General features: G+C 43.3%; 1 protein-coding gene across 5 annotated transcripts in view; it reads right to left on the bottom strand.

Annotated features, from left to right (window-relative positions):
* The window catches only part of LOC133384091 (F-box only protein 30-like), a 39,116-nt gene extending 21,210 nt beyond the window's left edge, over window positions 1-17,906 (bottom strand). For 2 of the 5 annotated variants that reach the window (XM_061626025.1, XM_061626020.1), the window contains exons 1-2: window positions 17,613-17,906; window positions 1,049-1,089 (exon numbers count right to left, since the gene is read on the bottom strand). The gene's annotated coding sequence lies outside the window, so the exon portion shown is untranslated. Of the gene's footprint in view, window positions 1-1,048; window positions 1,090-16,586; window positions 16,750-17,184; window positions 17,377-17,495 lie in introns of those variants that run through there. The other 3 variants (XM_061626023.1, XM_061626022.1, XM_061626021.1) reach the window with 3 other exon arrangements.
* Between the last annotated feature and the right edge of the window lie 3,266 nt (window positions 17,907-21,172).

Raw genomic sequence — 21,172 nt, 5'->3', positions numbered from 1 at the left:
TCAATTTAAAACCACCTAATCACCAAATCAACAATTTAAACATATAACAAAAGCAAGATTAACATAATACACCCATATTAAATACAAATCAAAAATAATTCAAAGAAAAAGATGGAACATATAACTATCTTTACAACATTAAATACAAATGCTAAAATTATTAAAAATTATTTTAAAAATATTAAAAATAAAATATTAAAATGCCTGGGCAAAGAGGAAGGTTTTCACCTGGCGCCGAAAAGATAGTAAAGTAGGCGCCAGGCGTACCTCGTCAGGAAGGGTGTTCCATAGTTCGGGGGCCGCTACCAAGAAGGCCCTCTTTCTTGTAGTCGCCTTCCGGGCGTCTTTCTGAGTAGGCACCCGGAGGAGGGCCTTCGATGTTGAGTGCAGTGTACGGGTAGGTTCATATTGGGAGAGACGTTCCATCAGGTATTGTGGGCCCGTGCCGTGTAAGGCTTTATAGGTTAAAACCGGCACCTTGAATCAGGCCCGGAAACATATAGGCAGCCAGTGCAAGCGGGCCAGAATCAGTGTCACATGTTCCGACCGTTTGGTCCCGGTTATTAATCTGGCCGCTGCATTCTGCACAAGCTGCAGTTTCCGAACCGTCTTCAAGGGCAGCCCCACGTAAAGTGCATTGCAGTAGTCCAATCTTGAGGTCACCAGAGCATGGACAACTGAAGCAAGATGTTCCCTGTCCAGATACGGGCGTAGCTGGGCTACCAGCCTAAGTTGGTAAAAAGCACTCCGTGCCACCGAGGCCACCTGCGCCTCAAGTGACAAGGACGGGTCCAAAAGGACTCCCAAGCTGCGCACCTGCTCCTTCAGGGGGAGTGTAATCTCATCCAGAACAGGTAGAACATCCAAATGTTAATTACATTTATTGCAAGAACTCCAAAACTGATAAACTCTTAAAGGTAAAAAAGTTCAATTAAGGTAGCAGTATATGCAATGAATTTTTCCAACCATTAATGTTCTCATTCAATATATTTCCCATGCTTTCTTCTCCCCCATCACTCCAGTCCTCTAGTAATAAATGCTTACTTACCTCTATGTTATTGTTGGAATGGAGTTAGGGTAGATTTATTCCTGTAACAAAACAGTTTAAATAAAGTTAATAAGACATGGCCTTCACTTTTTGTGTAATTTCAGTCTCTGGAATATATTGCCAAGATTAGAAAATCTCCCCTTCCCCCCCCCCTCTCACACACACACACTTCTTAACACTGATGTAAACTTTAAAAATCACAAACATTTTTTCACAAGACAACTTTGTTGACAGGCTAATGAAGTAAATGTTGTCCACATTTGAACTTCATAGTAAGCTATGGGGAAAACCTATTATATACAAATGTATGTAACAAACCCCAATGGTGTTTTACGATGGTCCTTCAGAAGAGGGTAGTTAAGAGCAGAAAAGCCAGAGGGGTATGAGGAAGAGGAAGAGAAGAGTGTTTATCCATATCCCTGCTCTAAGAATCTGCCTCTCTCTGCCAAGTAGCTTTTTCCCACCACAGGGTTCCAAGCACATATTTGCAAAAGGAAAGCACACACCTGGAACCTCAATCAAAGGAAAAGCAACAAAGCACAGAATAGAATAACGCCTCCACCTTAATTTTTCTGTTCTAAATGCCTCCCTTTCTTAAAAAATACATCATTTGGATTTTATAACACGCATTGGCATAAATAAACTACAGTCAGAGTATAATACTGCAATTCAAAGCATACTTCCATGGAAGTAAATTCTATTCAAATAATGAAAGTTATCTCAAAGTAAATGTGTTTAGTATCAAGGTAATGTAAATTTACAGAACACCAGACATTGACAAGAGTGCAGTGCTTTGTCGGTATTTCACAATTCAGCACCATGCAGTTCTTTTCAAGGTTGTAATATTTGAATTCCTGGTAATGCAAGCAGTACACCAGTTTCCACAGTCAGATGCGATGACTCAGTTCAGGGCATGTGACTGCAAATCCCATAAATGTTATTCAAACATCATATTTGCACCTGTCCATAAATTGTGATCTATAAAAAATTTCTTTTCCACATCAATAATTCATGATTTATCAACAGCCATCTATTTCTGTCAAAATGAATTATATGCATAATTAACATTTTGTTTTGAAAGCTTCCCCTCTGAAAAGTGTACTTTTTCTATTATTTACAGGGCTGTACAACTATTTTTCCAATTCCTAGCAATCAGAAGGTGCTTTTTCAAAGAACAGCAAGAAGTGGCTATTACGGACCACTGCCATAATAATGAGACAGCAAATGGTATGTGGAGAGAGGGACAGCAGTGCAGAAAGAGTGCAAGAAGGAAGAACACACGAAGAGAGTACATTGTGACAGAAAGGAAATGGCATACTGGTGTAGAACAAAGGAAGAGATGTGCTGAAAGACAGGGAAGTAGTTGACCAACGTCCTTGCCTCAGTTACACCAATAAAACTGGTTCTGTGTGGTGCTTTGGGGGCAGAGAATTGCATGTAAAAAGGACCCTCCTTTGTAGTACACCAATATCTCAACCCAAAATACCACCATCTTTCTATGCCTGAAAGTTGCTCATGCTCTTTTTCCATCTCAAGATCTGAAATGCCCATATATCCTACTCTTTGTCCTTGGAGTAGCCCTGGGGAGGACAGCATCCTTGTTCCAACTATGAAGATCTTTTAAAATAGCAGTATGCCACAGAACCAGTATAAAAATAAGTATATTCTAGAATAAATCTGCCAAAGTACACCACCACTGCTGGGAGCCAAGAGACTACTGTAACTAAAGCAAGAATAATCAGAAAGCACAATTCAAAAGATCAAATGCCCTTAGTCCTATAAGCTTTTGTAAATTACTACATTCTAGAATTTTTTGCATGTACTCTTTTGTAGTGTACTTTTCAATCATTTTTGGATTTCTTAAAATATCTTTAAATACCACTGTAATATTGTTATCCTTTGACAGTGTCACATATAATATACATTTTTCATACTTTAAAGTATATGGTTACTGGATTATTATTATTCAGGGGAACCCTTTACTGCCTTTATGGATGTTTTTGTTCTGATTATGGTCAAAGTGTTACCAGATTTTCTATTATTTTAAGCAATCAAGCACACAATGTCAGTATATGATTTTTCAAAAATCCCCCCCCCGCTGGTTTCCAGCATTGGTATTTTAGACAAGGGGTCTGCAAAAACTGCAAGCACCAACACTGTACCTTTTAAATTTGTATTCATTTATTTATTACATTTATACCCCGCCTTTCTTTTCATGCTAGAAACCCAAGGCGGCTTACATATGGTTCCCAGGCGGCCTCCCATCCAGGCACTGACCACACCTGATCCTGCTTAGCTACAACAGGGTGCTGGCCTCACGTGCCTTCAGACCATAGCCTGAATATTTGAAGTATTTTTTTCATATAAATAAGTAGTAATAGGATTTGAGGTGCAAAATATTTACATTCACTTGGGTGACAGAACAAGATAGTAAACCCACAATCCTATGAAGCAAACACAGGAAACATATAGGACTGGAACATTTTCATAACTGAATGACCTAATATTCTACATGACTTTTTTTATTTCACACTGCTCCTAGACACACTCACTAGAATCAACTGCAGTGAAACTTGATTTCCGGTCAGTATGCTAAGATAACAGCCTCTGATATACTGTCTCTTACTAATGAACAAACCTAGAAAGAACAGCTGCTCATTTCTGATTTGGCAATGTCAGCAACTAGATTCAGTTCATCTGAGATGTTGAAGTATGTGTGCTTTCCTGTTACCAACCAAGAAACCTAAAAATACACACAGTTCTGGTGAGATGTACACTGCTCTCAGAAGGTGCAGATCACCTGATGTTATTGTACATACTACAGTCAGCTGACTAAAGCTGTCAAAGTGTGTTTGGAATGTCTGCTGCCAGAACTAAAATTCCAGCTGTAGCAAACAACCCGCTGACTAATGTTTGTATGAACAACGAAGATCATAATAATGACTCAAAATAGAAAGCTCTCAGTATTCCAAGTGAAATCCAACTCCTCTGCCTCTTGCGTATCCAATTACTATAGCTACACTTTAAACACTGGAATTATGACTACTCAGAGTGTACTTTTTAAAACCATTTTATACATTTAATAAAGCACACTGAGATAGCGGTTTAAAGATCAGTAGTATGGCATTTTCCTACTAATTGCTTCAGTTGAGATATCAAACCCCATGGTTTGTGCTAGCTGTAGTTGAGAACCTATCCTATACCATGGTTTGCGCTTCCAGACATATGACAGGCAAACCATGGTTTAGATCCGTTTGTCTGCTTTTATTTTCCATCTGCTCAGATGAAATCCTCTCTTGGAACATCGCCGGGTGGAAATCCAAAAGTAGTGATCTCAACTTCTTGGCCTACCTGAATAAATTCGACATTATTCTGCTCCAGGAGACTTGGTGTAGAGACCATATCTTTGTCAATGGTTTTGTGACCACCTGCACCCCTGCACTCCCAAACAAGAGTAAAGGTAGAGCCAGACAGGGTCTGTGCATCCTGGTTTCTTCATCACTGGATGCCAAATTAACTGAGCTCCCAGACAGAGACTCTACGGTGATGGCCCTGACTCTATAACTGAGGTCTCTACACCTAACCCTACTTTTATTCAATATTTACTTACCTCCAATGTCTAACAGGGAGGACGTCTTGTCCAACTGGCTTAAAATTGAATGTCTCTTTGCTCATTGGACGTCCAAATTTACCTATGCATTCCCAATAATAGCAGGTGACTTCAATGCAAGGACAGGAACTTATCTGGCAGATGTCCCCTCGACTGGCTCCCTTTCCAACGTTGACAGGAGCCATCTAAGGCGCAATTCACGTCACTCTAAAGACACTCATTTGAATTTTGCAGGAGTTGGTTTGCTCCAGTTTCTCTCTAAATATGACCTGTGTATTTTAAATGGCTCTAGTGCTGGTGATGACTGGGGGGAGTTCACCTACAAATTTTCTAAGGGAATGAGTGTGGTCGATTACATTATTACACATAAGATGGTGAAAACTCTGGGTTATTTTTTTAGAGTAGCGGCCTGTTCTGATAGTGATCATCTGCCATTGGAACTCTTCTTGCCTATCTCAGGTGGCGTACAGTTAAATAAACCTCTTCATGCACTCTCCAATCTACCAATAGGGGCAGGCAGCAATAAGATAAAGTGGTCCATCAAAACAGGCCAGGCTTTTAGCAATTTTATTCAACTCCCGCATATAAATAGATCTGTAGGACTCATAACAACAGATAGCTCACCAAGTAAAGGCTTGACAATCTATGAGGATCTGATACAGGATTTGAATTCCACACTCCAAACAATCCCTCAGAAAACCCCCAAATATCCGATAGATAGAACCAATAGGTGGTTCGATAGAGAATGTAGTGATATCAGGAGAAGAATCCGTTCTGCCTATTGTTGCTACCGTAGCAATAATGAGCGCCAACTTCAGCACTCTTATTATGTGTTACAAAATGAGTATAAGAAACTCATATCCAGGAAGAAAAACGAGGCTACGAGGGACCTATGGCAAATGCTGATAGCAGCAACTATCACACATAGCACCAAGTCTTTCTGGAAGCTAGTCTCTGGAGCCCTGGCTAACCTTAATGGCAGCCCTGACTGTCATATCCCAGCTAACATCTGGGAGGAGCATTTTCGGATTGTGTTTAATGATCCAAATTCATCAAAACTAAGCTCCCCCCCTTCTTTGTCAACTGACATCCCTGAGTGGCCCCCCGTTGATACTAATACCATTGTGGAATTACTAACTCAACTAAAAGTGGGCAAGATGGTATTCCCCCGGATCTGCTGAAATGCTATATCAACTGGTGGGCTCCTCTGCTGGCCTCTCTTTTTACATTAATTAATAAATCGGGAATAATCCCCGCAACCTGGCTGAGAGCTCATATTATTCCTATTTATAAGAACGGCCTGAAGAGTGACCTGAGTAACTACAGCCCTATCAGCTTGTTGTCTATTGTGGGGAAGACGTATGCCAGTTATTTAAGCTCAAACCTGAAACTGTGGATAAGTGCTAACAACATCTTGGGAAAAGAGCAGATAGGATTCAAACCAGGGTGTTCTACTCTTGATCACTGCTTGGTTCTGGCGCATCTAGCGTATAAACATTCTAAGCCTCGAGGAGGCAAACTCTTTACACCCTTCATTGATTTGAAGTCTGCCTTTGACTACATCTCTCGCAAACGACTATGGAGTAAACTAGAATCTCTATTTATAGAGAAAAGGCTACTTTTTCTGATATCCACTTTATATTATAATACCTCCATTCAAGTCCGATGTAGTCATCTCGGTCACCTTTCAAGGGAGATCCATTCCTCACAAGGTGTCAGACAAGGGTGTGTCCTTGCTCCCACCCTATTCAATCTATACCTGGCTGATATTCCCTCTGCTTTGGGAAGGATACAATCCCATCCTCCCAAACTTGGGTTTGCAAAAGTGTTCATCCTGCTTTATGCAGATGACACGGTCCTAATATCTCAAACCCAGCTGGGTCTAAAAAGACTATTTACGGGTTTTGCAGACTACTGCAAAGGCAACTTCTTAACAATCAACCACGCTAAATGTAAAGTAATTGTGTTCTCCAGGAGAAAGGTTAGGTTCTCCTGGTTTATAGCACCCATCAGAATTGAACAGGTTAACTGCTACAAGTACTTGGGGATTTGGTTTCATGAAACCGTTAGTTGGAGATCCCAAGCTAAATATGTTAAAGCCAAAGCAGAGAAAAATCTGGGTGCATTAACCCGTTTCTGTTTCTCCAAGGGTGGGAAATTTGTCCCAGCTGTAGTTTCCATTGTAAGATCTAAAATAGCCCCAATGATGCTATATGGGGCCCCAATTTGGATCCCCTATTTCAAGGGACTGCTTGAAGGCACTCTCCACTTCTTTTTGAGATCCATCTTTGGTGTTCCAAGATGCGTCTCCAGAGCTACCCTCATGTTGTAGGCTGGCCTTAATTCCATAAACTGTCTAGCATGGACTTATACCATCCAATATTGGCTATGCTGTTGCTCCATGCTTCCTCAAGACTCATTTACAAGACAGATCTTCAGTGATCCCATCAATTCATCTTGGTCCAAATTGGTGTTGGAGAAAATTGCCTTGGTAGGCCTCTCCTCTGCTGACCTGCTTTCAACGGAATTCGACAGGGCTAAGGCAATGGTTAAACAGCAATTAATTGATATTGATAACCAAGAGCTTTTCATAGCATAGCCCCTGCTCCCCCCGTTCACTGGGTTTAATAGGTTTCCCTCGCAAAGAAGGGATGCACTATTTAAGTAGGCTATCTGTCCCTAAGTATAGAAGGGCCTTTTCTTTGGCTCACTTTGACGCTTTACCCTCTAAACTTCTGGAGGGCAGATATTATGAAATCCCGAGGAACAACAGATACTGCCCCTGTGACGAGTCTGAAGTGGAGACGGTATTACATGTCCTGTTTAACTGTAGATTCTATGACGGGGCCAGAAAAGATCTTTCACACCCCATTTTGCAATCTCTACCAGGCCGCTCCCCGGTTGCTCTTCTACCAGCCCTCCTCGAGGTCTCTGATAAAGCAACTACCATTCAAGTAGCCAAATTTTTGAACCTGGCCATGGAGGTAAGATCCCACATGACTGTGCATTGTGCTTAGTAAATGTAATGATTGAAACTGCCTTCATACATAACCCATTTTAAAGTATATGTTTTATGTTTTGTACCTAGTTCTGATTTGCAATGGTCTGTCGACTAAGCAATAAAGATTGTTGTTGTTGGTCATCTGCTCAGTCGTTAACTTCACAAATTCAGAAATTCATTCCCACCTCCATGGGACAGTAGCCTCTTAAGGTAGAACAGTGGCCCCAAGTGTGGATGTTGTGAAGTAAGATGCAACAGGAGATTAGAGTAAGCACAAATTGTGGTTTGAAAACCAGTATCCCTTCAAAGCATAGTTTGATATGACACTTTGGCAGCCCAGCAACAAACAATGGTTCATAAACAGGTGTTAAGTTCAGTTATGCAAAAGTATTATGTTAGAAACTAAACTAGGGGAAGAGATTTAGACCAGCTTCTGAGCTAGTCTAAATCCCCGGTTTGGAGACATTTTGGGAGTCAGAAAGCTTTGGATCTAAAGGTTCCAAGCTGATTCCCAGTCCTCCCCTGGCATGTGTCCTTTTGAGTCCTACAGATCTCAGAGCTCCAGTATATCCTGTGGCCCCTGGTATGCCCTCACAGGAGCTCTAGGACTGCAGCCTTAATGAAGACTCTGCAAGAAAGATAGTTGTTCTGTAGTAATGACAGATTTTTAAAAAAAATAATTACTCAGATACATCCTTGACGGCTAAACTAACATTTTTAATCGGAGTTGTTAACTTGAATCATGGCTCTATTCTCCACTTTACTATTTCAAAGATCTTTTTAAAACTGCTGGCTCTAAGCTTAAATACCTGAAGACACTTGCACAGGTGATACTATAAAACGTTGATTAGCAGGAAGATGCATTAGTAGGCAGAAGATCAGAGCATATTGTTGGATAATGTTAACTTAGTCATTAAATATATACACAAGGGAAAATTACTATGGTAGTAGAAATAGTACATTTATAACTATACAACCCTTAGCACATTCAAAAGTAGGCAATAAAACTGCATGGATGACCTATTATTACATATACTTCATGTAATGGTTAGAGTGTTGGATTATGACCTGGGAGACCAGGGTGTGAATCCCCACTCAGCCATGAATCTCACTGGGTAATCTCACTGTCATCCTAAACTACCTCACAAGGTTGTTGTGAGGATAAAATGGAGAGGAAAGAACCATGTACACCACTTGGAGCTCCTTGGAGGAACAGTGATATATAAACGTAATAAAATAAATAAATTCGTCAAGCAAAGAATGAGATGAAAAATCTTGTTTTATTTTTCTTGATCTTAGGTTTTAAGGTGACTTAGATTTATGGTTGTTTCACTATTTCCAAACAGTATTTTAAATTCATGACTAGATTACAAATAATTTCATTACAAATATTTGGCCTTCAGATTACAGTTCAGAAGGACAGATCTTCTTAATGTCTTTTGGGGCACAACTCGTATCTTCCTATCATCAAACACACAATTTTCTAATCTCTTGGTGTAACAGTGAATAATATGTTTTTTCAGTGTACCTTTCTGACAGATTTGCCTTTATCATCACCTGCTGTATTTTCCTCAACACTCTGCAAGTCACTAGGTACAGTAAGCTATTACACAACAACCACTGCAAAAACAGCAAAATTCGAAGCATGGATCAGATACTTGATGAAACTAGCACAGAGAACCAAAGCAGAGAGCCAGATTTCACATGTAACACACTTCTGCACTTGAACTAAATGTCTCCTCACTCGCAGCAGCCTCTGCAGGGGGGAGAAAATGAAACATTTGAGAGGGCTCTCTTTGTGTGTGTACTGCCTTCAAGTCGATTCCGACTTATGACGACCCTATGAATAGGGTTTTCATGAGGCTGAGAGGCAGTGACTGTCCCAAGGTCACCCAGTGCGCTTCATGGCTGTGTGGGGATTCGAACCCTGGTCTCCCAGGTTGTAGTCCAACACCTTAACCACTACACCACACTGGCTCTCAAGGCTCTCTTTAGGAGCCCATTAATTGTTCCAGGGTTGGGAAAAAGCAATTGACTAGTCAAATATAAAAAACCTAGGAAGTCTAGACAACGCATCTGTAAGTTCTAGCTTTAACTGCATCCATGGAATCATATGACAGCAGACTGAGGGCCCCTTACTCTCCAGCCTTGCAGGAATCAGGGTCACATACCCCATCCCTCATTTAGTTTCAAGCACTTCAGGCCCTGCAGTTTGCTTCAGAAATTTTCTGCCTTCTCATCTTCCGATTAAGCCATCTGCCCTATGTTATACTGATCACGTGCCATGATTATACGCATCTCTGAACAGGAACTGGAATACAGTGGTCACGATAAAGCTTGAAGCAAAATCAAGCAACCATTACAGCAGCACAGATTGCAAATGTCTAGGACTATCATCAAGTTCATTGCACTGGGAAAGAAGACTTCCTTACGACCTGGCATGACATTCTGTGAAACTCTGGACTCTTAAAGATAGTTGCTCCTGTAGTTCACATAAATTGCCTTTGTTCCTTGTTTTTAGTCTAATACATTAAATACTGGAACTACAGTTGATTTTTAAAAAATCTTTTAAAATGCCACACTTAAATTAACCTTGCATCCTGAAATAGTGCACTATTTATTCTTAAGGATTATAGCCTTGCACAATACTATGTTTATTCAAAGATAATTTTAGAAAGAAACATTCAGTCTTGACATAAGTCTGGGACGGGAAGTCTACCACACACATTCCACTACAGTCTGACAACTGCAAATTCCTATCATTATCAACAAGTTTCCATAGTTTCCTAAGAAGCAATTTCTTTAGCTTCACAGTCTCAGGGGCAAAGAAGACAGACTAAATGTAAGAGACATATTCTTTTATATCCAATTTCTCAAGCATTACTTTTTGAAGTTAACATAAACTTAGAAAGAGAAAGATGCAGAGAAGAGTGCATAGATTTTTTTCAAAATAACATTTTTCAGAAAAGTTTGCCCAGAATTTAGCAAGATCAGGAAAAGCAAATAAATGTACAAATAAAACCCAAGATGGTTAATCATAGTTGGGCAACCTGCAGTCCATGTGGCCCTTGCCCTATACAGCCCACTGGTTGCAGCCCTTCCACCATCACTGCTGAATTTACTCTGCCACCAAATTTGCAGTCTCTGCATTTTTATTTTTTTACTGTTTGCATTATAGCACTGACCTCAGTGCTGGTCTGCTCTCCTTTGCTATCATCTTTTCTTCTGACCATAGATACACTCTGTGGAGAGTCTACTCAGCACTCTATCTTGCACATGTTATGGTCGCCTGCGGCTCCTCTCAAATTGTGTGGAGCAGTCACCAATTTGTTAATGCCTCGTTTTTAAGTAATATACAGCTTATGTTAAAAGTATTTTGATTTTGCATTCACTTGATATAAATATTTTCAGGTATTTCATGCATATTAATGGCAATAAGGAGGTATGCCTCAAGAAGAGACAGCCAGTGGAAGGAAGCCTCCTGAAAGATATTCCTGCTCATTTCTTAACATTTCAACTTAGTGAACTAAATCTTGTTGAGGAAGCAGCAGCAGACACACCAACACCAAAGCTGCAAACCTAACTGTGCCTACTCAGAAATAAGTCCTATTGGAATCAATGGGATAGAGTCCCAGGTTAAGTGGGGTTAGGATTGCAGCTCAAGCACCAGGGCCGGAGGCTGGCGTGTTCGGCGCTCCCCTGCAAATTATAAATCAGCGCCCTTCCCTTTTATAATTTTTTGGGGTTCATTTTTCAATTCAAATGTTATAAAAAATGTAACAAGGCAAATAAGGACAAATAAGAAAATCATTATGGAGTAGGAAAATGTTTTGTGTGAATACTAAAATAAAGTAAAAAGAAAATGACCTTTTTCTATTGCCTTTATTTAGCAAAAAGATACATAGTTACACAAATTTAGCCTTACGTGCTTTCATGTTTGTGAACTTATGAATTAGTTCACTAATGTTTAATTGGGAACACACATCATGCCTGGGCAGCCATTTGTGTCCCCTGCCCGGTCCTCAAGCAACACTGACCAAGCCATCCCTCTGGCTTCTGTCCTTAGTCACAGCTGGCCAGCCAGAGAGATCCCTCCCTTCAGTCCAAGCAGGAGGCAGCTTCCTTCCAGCTGCCACTGGAGGAAGATGAGGGTGGATATGCATCCCCCCCACCCGCAGCTTTGGACACTAAGAACAAAGGCATATGCGATAGACCTCTTGGAGAAGAGAACTGCTAGCAGTGGTTGTGCATGGGTCGCTAAATGCTCAGTGTGTGTGTATGCGTGCGTGTGTGTGTGTGAGAGAGAGAGAGAGATGACAGGGGCAGTACATGCAAAACATTAAGCTGCCAGGCCGAAAAAGTCAGCTGAGCCTTCACCCTGATAGGCTAGTTTTTAACATGCAGGATTCCTCTCACCCTGTTGTGAATAATTCCATGCAGGGATGGCCTTCCAGATATGGTGTCAGACTCCAACCCCCATCATCCCTGACCATTGGCCATGGTGTCTGGAGCTGATGGGCACTAGAGTCCAACAACATTAGGTAGGCCACAGGTGTCACACACACACACACACACCCTGGTTGAACACATGCTGCCACCTGAAGAGTTGGAGTCCAGGAAAAAGATTTCCCCTACGGTTGGCTTAGTTACCAGAAGCTACAACAGAAGCATATTAAGCTACCTTATAGGGTCATCAAGGCTAGTACTGCCAACACTGACTGGCAGTGGTTGTCCAGAGCTTCAGGCAGAGAATCTTTTCCAGGCCTCGCTACCGATGTAGGGGATTGGCCCTGTGACCCTCTGCTGCTGAGATGCTGGTAAAGAAGGCCCCAGCCTGCAGTGTCCCCCCAATAAAACTAGGAGTGGGGGAACCTATGGCCCTTCCTGGGCTCCAAAGCAGGTCCCTTGCTGGGGGAGGGCAACTGTCTTTCTCCCCCCTAATTCCCCATCCCCCCCAAATAAATAATTAAATTTACTACAGAAAAAAAGACCTGAACTTACAAGATCTGAACAGGGTGGTTTATAACAGATGCTCTTGGAGGTCACTGATCCATAGGGTCGCCATAAGTCGTAATCGACTTGAAGGCACATAACAACCGGGCCAAGTGGTGGTTTTACCATTGCCTTCCTCTGAGGCTGAGAGGCAGTGACTGGCCCAAGGTCACCCAGTAAGCTTCATGGCTGTGTGGGGATTCGAACTCTGGTCTCCCAGGTCATAGTCCAACACCTTTAGGGAACATTTAATCTAGCCTACTTACTCTGGCAAGAAGGGTTTACGTGCCCTCAGGCCAGGCCAATTACCAGAAGGCCATTGTAGGAAGAAAGGAGTCTAGTGTTGCAGAGATGTTAGATGGAAGCACAGATGGATGCCCCTGAAGGTAGCAATTCTAAGCATGCTTATTAAGGAACTAAGCCCCATAGAACTCTAGGACCTACTTCTGAGTAGATATGGTTGCAGCCATGTTAAGGACAAGGGAGGGCATTCTAGGCAAGCAGTTGGCAACTGCCTGTTAGCATTGTGCTGTTGCTGAGACTTGACTGGGGAACTTCCACAAAGTTATCCATAGGCCACTGCAATTTTATGTGTTCGCTGCTGTTCTATCAGTCTCTATTCAAAGAAATTGAACAATCACAATTACACAATTACCTCTAGTATTAAGAGAAAGGTAAAAAAGTGAGGAGAGAGAAATAAAACCAATAGCACCTGGTTAGAAACAAACTTAATCCCAGACCAGTCACAGTCTTCAGAAGGCTATTGCTGATGGCAACAACACCATACATTTACTATAGTATTATACCACTTTAAACAGTCGTTGTTGTTGTTATGTGCCTTCAAGTCAATTACGACTTATGGCAACCCTATGAATCAGTGACCTCCAAGAGCATCTGTCGTGAACCACCCTGTTCAGATCTTGTAAGTTCAAGTCTGTGGCTTCCTTTATGGAATCAATCCATCTCTTATTTGGCCGTCCTCTTTTTCTACTCCCTTCTGTTTTTCCCAGCATTATTGTCTTTTCTAATGAATCATGAATCAATATATCTATAACTATAATTAGTAATAAAGCTGAATGATGCATGTAAAGCATTTTTTCTCTTTCCCTTTTCTTATTTATTATTATTTTATTATTACTGTGTAATTTTCTTTTCCTTAATAAACATTATTTAAAAAATATTATTAATAATAATGATAATTAATTAATTCTGCACAAGCCTCTATGCACTATCACAAAATTGCTTATGGGGGGGCATGGATGGTTTGAAATGGGTTTACTTTGGAAGGAAGGAACTATTTGGAACAAACGTCCCCTGCCAGCCAAGGGAGGAGGGGAGGAAGACAGATGCCACCACTCAGCTGCTTTGCGTGCCATCGAGGGAAACAGGTTCTTCTCCCACTCAGTGCAAGCACGCACACACACCCCTCAGCTAGCAATCATCAAGGCGAGGCTCACCAAGCACAGATGGGGAAAGCAGCCACGAAGGGCGGGGAAGCAGCTTCTTCTCCCGCTCACTGCAAGCACACACACATACCCTCTCAGAGTGAGCTGCCCAGAAGCCCGTGCTTCTAACACATGTCTTTCGTCCACCAATCAGAGGAGCAGAAGACTTCCCCTGCTCCCTCTGTTAACAACCGGCTCGCAAAATTCCCAAAAATCTAACAATCGGCTCTCAAGATCTGGCTCCAGCACACCACTGCCTCCCACCCTCCAGATCCCCTTGGACCCAGCCAGCATAGCCAAGTGGCCAGCCAACGATGATGGGGTTGCCCTCCAACAACTCCTGGAGGGTACCACATGCACCCTGCTGGCGAACGTCCTCCGCAATGGCAGCATCCTCTTGCAGTGGGGCTGGCCTCCTTTGTTAGCCGAGGAGTGCCTCCGGCGCCCCTCAAACATTGCACCCTCCTGCCGTGCTTACCTTGCTTACCGTGTTACGCCAGCCCTGTCAAGCACTAGGGTTGCCAGGCTCAGCCTCCAAGAGATCTTCTGTATCTTTAAAAGTTGTGCAGGGTGAAGGGAGAATTTCACCTTGTGGTTTTTCCCATTACAGTGTTGCAAGAAAACCTGCACTTGGCTGAATTTTCTCTTCTCTTAAAGATACAGAATCATTCTCAGGCCCTGAACCTGGCAACCCTATCAAACACTGAATGAGATATTTGAGTTTACAATGGATCATGTTGCATATCAAAACCCTGATCCTACCTGAATTGAGGACAGTTATTTAAACCAAGCCATGTTGGATCATTGTCTCTTGCACTAATGTATATATGCATTTATCCATTCCTATTAATGATTAAAAATGACTTCTGTTATCTATAACTTTCCTTGAGCTTATAAATAAAACAAAAATGCTCCTGTATTTAGACATGATATCAGGAATGTACCCCAATAAATACTGCATCCTATTTGTACCAGATAAAGCCTGAGGGAAAAATCCTAGAAACTTCCAGGGTAAGATGATCAAAAATAAGGGGGTGGGAAAGACAGAGAGTAACTTGAAGTGAAATAACTGTGCCTATGACATTACTTTCATTTAGAATAAAAAGCTATAAAAGTGGCCAGTCTTTCAAAATGCTACTACTTGAAGCATCTATCTATCTATCTATCTATCTATCTAGTTGATATATGCCCTGTTCTAACACCTGCACCCAAAGACAGATTTCTAAATTGGGGCCTTGGGCACAAAAGATGCTGCATTGAGAAAAAAAACTGCATCCAGCTTTAACGGCTGCAACATTTGGTGCTATTTGCTGGATTGGGGCAGCACATGCAGCTTTGAACAGATGGTCAGTGTGGCTAGGTCTGAGGGAAATGTATTCCAGACACCAACAGCCCTCTCTTTCACAGCAACAGCTAGAGCTGTGAGCACCAACACTCTGCTCAGAAGAAAGGTCCTTGCACACAGCAGCGGGTTTCCAACCTGCCACTGTGTGTGAATGTATCTGGATTGAGACTATAATCTGATGAATGACAAAATGTGGATAACCCCCCTCCTCAAAGTGTTATATCCCATGCATTACTCTTGAGAAGGAAATTCCCTTAAAATCAATTAGACTTGCTCTCAAAAATGTGGTTGGGATTGAAGTGTTTCAGAAACATCTTCACAGGCTTAATGATTTAATGTAATACAGCTGAGTATAGTTTCTGCATATGGTATCCATACCATGAAACTTCTGAAAACTGTGAAGTACTTCAAAACATCTCCAAGGGGCATTAAAGTAGCATGCAAAAACTTAGCAGCCTTTTTAAAGCTTGCTTAAGCACAGATGTTCATAACACATTATGTTATCCACCCAGTCACCCCATCTGCCACCCCTTGATTACACCTAAGATAAAGAAAGATTGGGAAAAGTCAAAGGAAAAATTAAATATCTTGAATACGTAAGTTTAGTTGGCCTCAAATATTTCTGGTAATTGTGAGTGATTCCAGGACTCATTTTCAAATAGCTGTTGACAACTGTGATCCAGTTAAAACAAGCATTTTCACTGTATGACACAAATCATGCCACTTAAAAAGGCTTTCTTATTTGATAATGGATTGTTGTTCTGGACTATCTCCCCCCTCTCATTTTATAAATTCAGGCTTAAGCCATCTACTTTAAAAAAAAAACTTAATTCCCATCTATATTTTTTAACTGACAAAAACTTTTGATTACATAGTTTTAGCACCAAAACTTTAAACTGTACTGTTAGAGAAGATGCCAACTAAATATGATGGTGAATTTATTTCAGAGAATTAGACTGGTGTTCATATTCACCACTTTAAAATGGTACCTATGATCATCCTTTGCTCTTTTTGAAATTTGACAAGATTCTCTGATTTCACAATTATGATTTCTCATTTCCAAAACTGTAGTTTTCATTGCATTCTACTTTCAGCTTATAAGTGTTCCAAAGCATTAGAAGTGTCACAAACTATTCTCCACTCACTTTCAACAAGATGTTATTCTAAGAATCAGTATTTCTTTCCATTGTGTTCCATTCTTCTTCATAATAAACGGCAGGCAGAGCAATACTCTTTCCCTCCCGCGTTGTTTAACAGAGGGAGCAATGCCGTCTCCTTTTAAGACGCAGGCTTCCCTCCACAGGACAACCCTCACTGGAGCCAAGTCATCTAGGGCAAAATTCAATTACCATTTAACTACTTATTTTTAACACACGCACACATAAAGGAACGCAGGAAATCCCCAGTAGTAAGTCTAGCACATTTCTATTTATCAATTTATTTAACACTTTGCGTAGAGGCAAGTGGAGGAGAAGAGAACCACCCGATGACTTGCAACAATTGCAGCTCCCCTTCCCGCCCCCCCGCAACACCAATCACAATAGGGCTTTTTTGACCACTGGGAGTTGGGCGTGTGGGTGCTTGAACAGCTCCGCATATTGCTCCGGTAGCAATGCTAATTAATCGGCTCAAGAGAGAGGCGGTCCACTCCCCTCGGTCCATTGTTCCCACCTACATCGAAGGGAAAGAGAGAAGGGGAGGGGCTGGCCACGAAAAGGAAAGAAGCCGGCGCGACAGACATACCTTCCTTTTCCTCGACCCCCATTTTCAACACAACGAAAGGGAGAGGGTGGGAAGGCCACAAGCAACGCCGGTGTCCCAAGCAAAGCAGCTGCTACACCTCCCCAGCCACCTCATAAAGAATCGCACCACCTGTCAGTCAGTCATCGCCGCCCGACCACCCCGCATCCCGCTAGGAGGAGGAGAAGACGGACTAACCACCCACCCCAGGCAAAGCCAAGCCAGGCCAAGCCCCTCCTGCTTGGGCACAACCCTTAGGAGGACTCCCCAACCACATATAACAGTAGCAACAGCAACAGACGCCATTTGTTTACTTGTCGGCCGACAGGGAGCAGCAACAGCCGCAGTTCGAACCCGCCGAGGCAGCAGAGCTCACGAGAGAGAGAGGAGCCCTCAAACCCCCAGTCCCACGTTCTCTGACCAAGACTCACCGCTCGGCCGCTCTCTCGTCTCTTGGGCGTAAAATAGTTCGAAAGTACAGAGAGGAAGAGAGGAGTAGACCAGAGAAGCAGCCCCGCCTAGACGCTCTAAGATTCGATCCGGTTCCGGTGAGCAGTGAAGCTGGCTCACAGCTGCGCTTTCCGGCTATACCAATCACACGCTCTCTTCCCTAGTTCCACGCAGTGCGGTGGTTGGGTGTCGTAAAGGAGAGGGGAGAGGAGGAGCGACAGGGCGGCCGCGTCAATGAAGCAAGGAAGGGAAAACAAACTTCCCACCGGGGAGCATGACGGAGACTGACCGGTATGACTGCATCGCTCTCCTGTAGAGAGAAGGGTTTTTCAACGAAAAGGCTCCCTGTACAGTACTGTCATCTTCTGGAATGATACAAAATTACAACATATTATTAGTACGATTCTGGAAGCAGTTACTATTCCAGCAGATAAATACCTCGAAGAACACAAGGACCCTCATTATTAATATTAATATTAATATTAAATATCTTATTATGGAATTAAGGCTGCTGCAATGATAGGTACGCATACCGGGGAGTGGGATTTTCTTCTGAGGAAATGTATACGATCAGGCTGTATTTGAGTGCTTTCCTTTTTTAAACTTTTTCCTCAAAGGTGGGCCACATGCTGTGTTTCACTTCTAATTAGAGAGAGAGTACTAGGGAACTCTCTGAAGACTACCTGTAAGCCGTATCATTTGTTCAGGAAGCCTCGATGTTCAGTGCTATATCCATATATGTGCGTGATATGCTATATGGCAATGCATTGGAGAAGTCCTTTCCTCCTCTACCAGAGAAGGCTCATGATATGGTGATGCCTGTGGCAAAAAAAATCCATCCAGCTGCAAGTTTCTTTATTGTTATTTCAAGAGTTTGACAGATCTACCTACCTGATGGGCATATAGCAAAAATATAACAATAAATGAAATGAATGGCAATGTTCATAGTGCCCCTTAATTGTCCTCCTTAAGTGAGGCGGCATCACCCTGCTCAGTGGTTGGCTTTGCATTCTGTAGGTACTTAAACTGAGGCACCTTTCTCCGTTATCATATTTTCCAACACTGTTCTGGTACTGGAAAGATTCTGGGGCCATGCTTGGGGGAACAGATCTCTGTTAGCAGGAGTCACAATTTCCCTGTGAATTTTTTTCCTACTGCAGCTGTATAGCTTTGCAGGCACTGGTACCTCAAGACTATATATATTTGCTGCTGCAAACTTTGTAAAATGATGCCACAGAAGTTTGGAACAAACAACATTTGCTAAAACAAACAAAATTCAGATAATTGGTCAGTTGCCTGCCACTACCACCACCCTCTCCCTGTTGGACTCCTGTGCTGCAGGTTGCCACACCTTGCAGGACCAGGCCCCAGGTACTCAGCCAGCTGTGGCTGATTCCTTCCACCTGTCCCTTCTTTGGAGGGGATACATAAGCCAGCTGGCTGAGGCAGCTCCTGCTTTGTCTGCCTTTTTGTGGGTCTTGAGTCATGTGCCTGGGAGAGAGGACTCAGAGCCAAGTGGGGAGATTTGAGGGGGTCCCAATTAGTGTAGTGACAGGTAGAGGGAGATACGGTGTTGTTACGAGGACTTGCCAGGTAAGGGGAACACGGCCCTGGCAGTTAACGACTGTGCCTTGTTCCGGTCCTCCCCACACCCGCAGGTTTGTTGGTTGCCCTATCAGCCAGCTCTCAGGCCTCCGGATGCTGCTCCTAAACGCCAGATCAGTGCATAATAAGATCTCCCTCATTCATGATTTAATTGTGGATGAGGCAGCCGATCTGGTATATATAACCGAGTCCTGGGTGGGTGAGCAGGGAGGAGTCAGTCTCTCCCAGCTATGCCTGCCAGGGTACCTGGTCCAGCATCAGGGTAGACCTGAGGGTCGGGGAGGGGGGGTTGATGTGGTCTATGGTTCCATCTTCCTCTGCAAGCACCCTGTCCATGTGACTGCTGGTCTGGAGTGTTTGCACCTTATGTTGGGTCAGCGGGACAGACTGGGGATTCTTTTGGTGTACCGCCCACCCCGCTGCCCAACAGACTCCCTAGCTGAGCTGACGGAGGTGGTCTCGGGTGTACTGTTGAGATCCCCCAGACTGTTGGTTCTGGGGGATGTCAACATCCATGACGAGGCCACCTTACCTGTGGTGGCTGAGGATTTCATCGTCTCCATGACAACAATGGGACTGTCCCAATATGCCATTGGCCCAACACATGTAGCAGGGCATACTCTAGATTTGGGTTTTGCAACTGGACATGGAGTTGGTGATCTGAATGTGGGGGGCCTTACATCAGTCCCTCTGTCATGGACAGATCACTGCTTGCTGAAGTTTAGACTTACAGCGGCTTTTCCCGTCTGCAAGGGTGGGGGACCTATTATGTTGGTCCGCCCCCAGAGACTAATAGATCCGGATGGTTTCCAAAGGGCTCTGGGGAGTTTTCCGGCTGAAAGGGCTGGAGCTCCTGTCAAAACCCTGGTCGAGCTGTGGAATACAGAAATGACCCGGGAGGTTGACATGATTGCGCCTGAGCGTCCTCTAAAGTGTAGAGCTGGTACGGCTCCATGGTGTACTCCAGAGTTGAGAGCGATGAAACAATATTGGAGACGGCTTGATTGCAGATGGAGACGAACTCCTAGTGGATGCAGTTATACACTGGTAAGTGCCTATGGTAAGCTGTATTTAGGGGCAGTAAGGGCAGCAAAAAAACAATATTTTGCTGCCACTATCAAATCATCAATCTGCCGCCCAGCGGAGCTCTTCAGAATTGTCCGGGGGCTATTACACTCTGGCCCCAGGGACATGGTAGAACCATCTGAGGCCTGCTGTAATGAATTTGTTAGGCACTTCCAGGATAAAATCTTTAGCATCCGCCAGGACTTAGACTCCAGTGTTATAGCAGGTGAATCAAGCGAGGTATCCAGAGCACAGCCTTGTCCTGATTTCTTGGATGAGTTTCAGTTGGTGCAGCTTGAGGATGTTGACAAGGTGCTTGGACAGGTTCGTGCAACCACTTCTGTGCTGGATCCCTGCCCTTCTTGGCTAATAAAAGCTAGCAGGGATGGAACAGCCGGCTGGGCCAGGGAGGTGATTAATGCCTCTCTGCGAGAGGGGTGGTCCTTGGCTGCCTGAAAGAGGCGGTAGTGAAACCACTCCTGAAGAAACCCTCCCTGGGCCCAGAAAATCATAATAACTATAGACCGGTAGCAAATGTTCCATTCCTGGGCAAGGTCCTTGAACGAGTGATTGGGGGCCAGCTCCAGACACTCTTGGATGAGACCGATTATCTGGATCCATTTCAGTCTGGTTTCAGGCCTGGTTTTGGCACGGAAACAGCCTTGGTCGCCCTGTATGATGACCTTTGTAGGGAGAGAGACAGGGGGAGTGTGTCTCTGTTGATTCTCCTTGCTCTCTCAGTGGCTTTCGATACCATCGACCATGGTATCCTTCTGGGGAGACTGGCCGAGTTGGGAGTGGGAGGTACTGCATTGCAGTGGTTCCACTCCTACTTGGCAGGTCGCCTCCAGAAGGTGGTGCTTGGGGAACA

This window comes from Rhineura floridana, chromosome 4, assembly GCF_030035675.1.
Source record: "Rhineura floridana isolate rRhiFlo1 chromosome 4, rRhiFlo1.hap2, whole genome shotgun sequence".
Classification (NCBI taxonomy): Eukaryota; Metazoa; Chordata; class Lepidosauria; order Squamata; family Rhineuridae; genus Rhineura; species Rhineura floridana.
This window is presented reverse-complemented; position numbering and strand designations above follow the sequence as displayed.